Source organism: Vipera ursinii (genome assembly GCF_947247035.1).
Source record: "Vipera ursinii genome assembly, chromosome: 7".
NCBI lineage: Eukaryota > Metazoa > Chordata > Lepidosauria > Squamata > Viperidae > Vipera > Vipera ursinii.
This window is the reverse complement of record NC_139521.1, coordinates 2332804-2339300: the sequence shown is the minus strand read 5'-3', so window position 1 is coordinate 2339300 and position 6497 is coordinate 2332804.

Sequence of the window (6497 nt, the reverse complement as noted above, 5' to 3'; positions counted from 1 at the left end):
TCTTTCTTTTGCAAAGGAGAGACGCGCAGTATTTTTTTACTTTCTTTTGCCAAATACAAACGCGCGGCGTTTTTTCCTTCCTTTTGTCAAATGCAAACGTGCAGTATTTTTCCTTTCTTTTGCAAAGGACAGACGTGCGATGTCGTGTGTGTTTTTTTGCCCCTTTGCCAAATGCAGACGTGCGGGGTTTTTATTATTATTATTATTATTATTATTATTATTATTATTATTATTATTATTATTATTATTATTATTATTATTATTATTTCTTTGGCTAGATACAAACGTGCAGTATTTTTTCCTCTTTCTTTCTTTTGCAAAGGACAGACGTGCGATGTCGTGTTTTTTTTTTGCCCCTTTCTTTTGCCAAATGCAGACGTGCGGTTTTTTTTTTAATTATTATTATTTCTTTGGCTAGATCAGGGGTCAGCAACCTGAAACAGTGAAAGAGCCACTCGGAACCGGTTCCCTCACAAAAGAAAAAACTGGGAGCCACAAAAAATGTGTTCACATGTGCGTACATGCGCGCATGCGCAGAGCAGGGTTTGACTGAAGAGTGGAGCCAAGGCGAGATATGCACCTACCCTGCATATTTGAATTGATTGGTTGAACTTTTTTAGTCCCACTTTTTTTTTTTTTTTGGACTGCACATGGCAGAGGACTGGGAGCCGCAGGAGACGGCTGAAAGAGCCGCATGCGGCTCCAGAGCCACGGGTTGCAGACCTGTGGGCTAGATACAAACATGCAGTATTTTTTCCTCTTTCTTTCTTTTGCAAAGGAGAGACGCACGATATTGTTTTCTTTCTCTTGGAAAACGCAGACGTGCGATATTGTTTGTTTGTTTTTTTTTTTTGCCAAATGCAGACGTGGGGCAATTTTGTTTCCTTTTGCAAAAATGTGGAGGTGCAAGAGTCGATTCCCAAAATGCGGCGTTATTTCGTCTTACCGTTACTTGGGGGCAAGCCCGCTGGGTGGGGGCGGATCTGGCCATCTCCGCCTCCTTGAGTCTCTTCCAAGGATGCATATTCTGTCGGGAAAAAAGTAAAAAAAAAAAATAAATCGTGCATACCTTTATATAGGTGATGCGTCAGAAAGCAAGTGATCACCCGTTGACATATTGATTACATGTATACTGAATATATGCAATAAATAATATATCGAGCAAGAGGAAAAAAAACGTTTCTAAATAACATTCCACCAGCCAGACATTTATGCCTTACTTTACTACTCTTTCCCAGCTGGGTTTGTATCTTTCTTAAAACTTGCAAGTTTATTTTTTTTCTCCTTTTGTATCTTTCTTAAAACGTTGCTTTTGTGTCTTTCTTAAAAACTTGCCAATGTATTTTTTTTTCCCCTTGTGTATCTTTCTCAAAAGTTGAAAGTGTATTTTTTCCCCTGTTGTGTCTTTCTTAAAACTTGCAAGTTTCTTTTTTTTTCCTTTTTTATTTTTCTTAAAACGGGCCAGTGTATTTTTGTTTTTGTATCTTTCTTAAAAGCTGCCAGTCTGTTCAAGGACATTTAGAATACTCTTATCTATTGTGTTATACCGGAGCTGAAAAAGCAAGTTTTCATCTAGCAAAGAAATATGGCCTCAGACTTTCTTCAAGTTAAAAAGGAGGCTTAGACTGCCATCTTAAAAGCGCTAATACCACATTTTAAAATGCTAATAATGAAGCGTAAAATCTGAGGCAACGTTCAGAGGCTGTATTTTCTATCCTAAAATATCTGATGCTGGATTCTTGTGTCTTCTCCCATGGATGGAAACTAATCAAGGAGAGAAGCAACTTGGAATTAAGGGCAAACTTCCTAAAAGGGAAGACAATTAACCAGTGGAAAAAGAAGATGCCTCCAGAAGTTGAGGAGGTCAGTCCATCTTCTCTTCCACAGACTCCATTCCTTTCTGACACTGATGATGTTACCTAGTTGGGTCATGAAAGGCCTGCAAGAAAACCACCCAGCTCAGAGAGCATGGAGGACCCCACAGTCCTTCTCTTCCACAGACTCCACTCCTTTCTGACACTGATGATGTTACCTCGTTGGGTCATGAAAGGCCTGCAAGAAAACCACCCAGCTCAGAGAGCACCAAGGACCCCACAGTCCTTCTTCTCTTCCACAGACTCCACTCCTTTCTGACACTGATGATGTTACCTAGTTGGGTCATGAAAGGCCTGCAAGAAAACCACCCAGCTCAGAGAGCATGGAGGACCCCACAGTCCTTCTTCTCTTCCACAGACTCCACTCCTTTCTGACACTGATGATGTTACCTAGTTGGGTCATGAAAGGCCTGCAAGAAAACCACCCAGCTCAGAGAGCATGGAGGACCCCACAGTCCTTCTCTTCCACAGACTCCACTCCTTTCTGACACTGATGATGTTACCTCGTTGGGTCATGAAAGGCCTGCAAGAAAACCACCCAGCTCAGAGAGCACCAAGGACCCCACAGTCCTTCTTCTCTTCCACAGACTCCACTCCTTTCTGACACTGATGATGTTACCTAGTTGGGTCATGAAAGGCCCGCAAGAAAACCACCCAGCTCAGAGAGCATGGAGGACCCTACACCTCATGGATCCCATCACTCAATGACCCACGGTCAACGGTGTCATGATGAAGGGAGAATGGAGACCATCACCTTCCTAAGCCAGGTCTTGTCACAAGCCTAACCTAATTTCCTCAAATCCATTCAAAACTTCAGTTGCACCTGCAGGTCACTTAATGATTTTTAAGCAAACACACTGGGCAAGGTTGGAAGTGTCCGAGATGGGGTTACATTACCTGAGGCATTGTGATACCTGCGTAGTTTTCGAAAGGGGTAGAAATGAAAGCCATTTCCTTGGTGAAGTTGCCAAGTCATAATTAGCACAAGGCAAAGGAGGAAAAAAAGGAGAGAGAGCTTTCAACAGCCCTTCTGGTCCATCCGAAAGGGGAAGGTGGAAAAAAGAAGGGTTGGCCAGGTCAGCGTTACAAAGAGGCATCTGCTTTGGGAGCAGATGTCAAGATAAATCCAAGTGGAGGTTGGGAACCGCAAGATCAAAATCTGTGCCTGGCATGGGAAAACAGCATGGATGGTGACCATGCGGTCAGAACGGCAAATAAATCTTGCAAGTGAATTCCTGCACCTACTGTATCCTAGTGGCTTTCATTCTTCACTGCGTGTCTACAGGCTTATTCTGGGTTCTTGACGCTCTTGGAGCTGGGTGGTTTTCATGCTGATGCTTCCTGACCCAGCTAGGTAACGTCACAGGTGCTAGAAGGCGGTGGTGTTTGTGGAGTGGAGGAAGGAAGGAAGGAAGGAAGGAAGGAAGGAAGGAAGGAAGGAAGGAAGAAGAGGATCTTGGGGTCCTTGGTGCTCTCTGAGCTTGGTTGTGTCCTTGCAGCTGTGTCGCAACCAATTAGGGGGACATCATCAGTTCTAGAAGGGAGAGGAAGTGGAGGAGGACTGTGGAGACCTTGGTGTTCTTGGACCTTGGGTGGTTTTCTTGCAGACATTTCACAACCCAGCTAGGTAATCTCATGAGTGCTAGAAGGGAGTGTGGAGTTTGCTGGCTGTTTATATATATACGTAGTAGATTGCCCAGCTGTTCTTGGTGGGATGCGATTTCCTCCTTGTTGGTTCTTTGATCATTAGGCTATGTTTCCTCCCTGAGGTTTGTCAAGCTTTATTTGCTGCTTATCTAGGTCTTGGCAGCTGGAGAGGATGTGTTCCAGTTGTTTGATTGAGTGCAGGTAAAAGGGGTTCATCTCTATAGGCCTGTTGATAATTGAGTTGTCTGGATGCCATGTTTCCAGGAATTCTGCAGCACTTGGGGGTTTGGCTCGATCTAAAACAGGGCTCTTCAAACGTGGCCCTTTGATGACTTGTGGACTTCAACTCCCAGAATTCCTCAGCCAGGCGTGCCTGGCTGAGGAATTCTGGGAGTTGAAGTCCACAAGTCACGTTTGAAGAGCCCTGCTCTAAACCCACAACATCTACATTAATTAACATTAATTATGGTTTCATATGTTCCTCTAACTCAAGGCTCTTCAGACTTGGCCCTTTCATGACTTGTGGACTTCAACTCCCAGAATTCCTCAACCAGCGCGCCTGGCTGAGGAATTCTGGGAGTTGAAGTCCACAAGTCACGTTTAAAGAGCCCTGCTCTAAACCCATAACATCTACATTAATTAACATTAATTATGCTTTCATATGTTCCTCTAACTCAAGGCTCTTCAAACTTGGCCCTTTGATGACTTGTGGACTTCAACTCCCAGAATTCCTCAGCCAGCGTGCCTGGCTGAGGAATTCTGGGAGTTGAAGTCCACAAGTCATCAAAGGGCCAAGTTTGAAGAGCCCTGATCTAAAATGTGAACAGTTAGCCAGTTGAAACCGGCTGAGTCTGTCCACGATTAAGGAGATTTTTGTCCCGTCTTCTGACTGCTAGCTGGTGTGCATGGATTTGCTCTGTTAGTTTTCTACCTGTCTGTCCTTCACACTGGCTGTTACAGTCCTTACATTGTACATTGTAGATGTCTCCTGTTTTGTTTTGTTTCCCTTGCTTCTTTGACTACTAGATCTAGATGTTCTGTCTGATTTTTCTCTGCTCTTTAAGAAGGAACAAATTCTTCAGTTTTGCTTTCGGAATTACATTCTTAAAGCTACTTTTGCTTCGTTCCAATAACTTCCGTTCAAATCTTGGCTGTCTTTCGTCTGATTGCTGTCCGTTTGTACCCCTTGCTGGGGATATTTTTACGGTCCATTCTTCATAATAGTTTCAGAAGATTCTGCTTTCAAAATGGAAGCCTCATCCAGACCCAGTAATGGGTCCCCAAACAAACGGGACTCTAAGTTTTGTGTCCACAGGTCAACATCTTACATCCAAGAAGTTGACATGTGGGCTTCAGCTCCTAGAATTCCCCGGCTTTCATGCCTAAAATGGCACTTGAACTCACCATCTCGTAGCCTCTACTCTTGTGCCTTAACTACTAGATCAAACTAGTAGTTTGATCAAGACTCTAGAAAGAGTGCAGAGAAGAGCAACAAAGATGATTGGGGGACTGGAGGCTAAAACATATAGGGAACGGTTGCTGGAATTAGGTATGTGTAGTTTAATGAAGAGAAGGGTGAGGGGTGACATGATAGCAGTGTTCCAATATCTCAGGGGCTGCCCCAAAGAAGAGGGAGTCAAGCTATTCTCCAAAGCCCCTGAAAGAAGGACAAGAAGCAACGGATGGAAACTAGTCAAGGAGAGAAGCAACCTGGAACTAAGGAGAAACTTCCTGACAGTTAGAACAACTAACCAGTGGAACAACCTGCCTCCAGAAGTGGTGAATGCTCCAACACTGGACGTTTTAAAGAAAAGACTGGCCAGCCACTTGTCTGAAATGGTATAGGGTTTCCTGCCTGAGCAGGGGGTTGGACTAGATGACCTCCAAGGTCCCTTCCAACTTATTATTATTATTATTAAACTGGCTCTTGTGCCGTAGAAGCAGAACTAAATGGAATATGAAAACCACACTCAAATATATTACATTTGAGATGAGACTTGACCTCTTCACCCCACACTCAGGGTTTCTACATATCCAGAGCAGAGGGTGCTTGGATAACTTTGCACGGTCCTAAATCTGCACCTTTGTGTTGTTGTTGTTAGTTGCGAAGTCGTGTCCGACCCATCACAACCCCATTGGACCACGTTCCTCCAGGCCTTCCTGTCCTCTACCATCTTCTGGAGTCCATTTAAGCTCACGCCTACTGCTTCAGTGTCTCCATCCAGCCACCTCATTCTCTGTCGTCCCCTTCTTCTCTTGCCCTCCACCTTTCCCAGCATGAGGCTCTTCTCCAGTGAGTCCTTCCTTCTCATTAGGTGGCCAACGTATTTGAGTTTTAGCTTCAGGATCTGGCCTCCTAAAGAACAGTCAGGGTGGATCTCCTCTAGGACCGACCGGTTTGATCGCCTTGCAGTCCAAGGGACTCGCAGGAGTCTTCTCCAGCACCAGAGTTCAAAGGCCTCAATTCTTTGGTGCTCAGCCTTTCTTATGGTCCAGCTTTCACTGCCATACATTGCAACTGGGAAGACCATAGCCTTGACTATACGTACTTTTGTTGACAGGGTGATGTCTCTGCTTTTTAGTGTGCTGTCTAGATTTGCCATGGCTTTCCTCCCCAGGAGCGTCTTTTAATTTCTTGGCTGCAGTCCCCGTCTGCGGTGATCTCGGAGCCCAGGAAAATGAAATCTGTCACCTTTGCAGCTTGAAGTAAATCCCACCAAACATGGCAGGACATATTGGTTGACAAACATACTTGATATCCAAAATCGCATTCACTGGGGCTTCACAGGGAGTATTTAAGGATTGGAAAATTAGCTGCTTGAAGAAAGTCACTGAGCTGGCGGGACATCAAGTCCTCCTGTTTCATTATTTTCTCTTTCGCCAAATCAAGTCTTTATCACAACCACGAGGACGGTTCATCGGGCAAGTCCCACCAATTTAGCCGCGTTCCAATATCTGAGGGGGTGCAACAAAGGA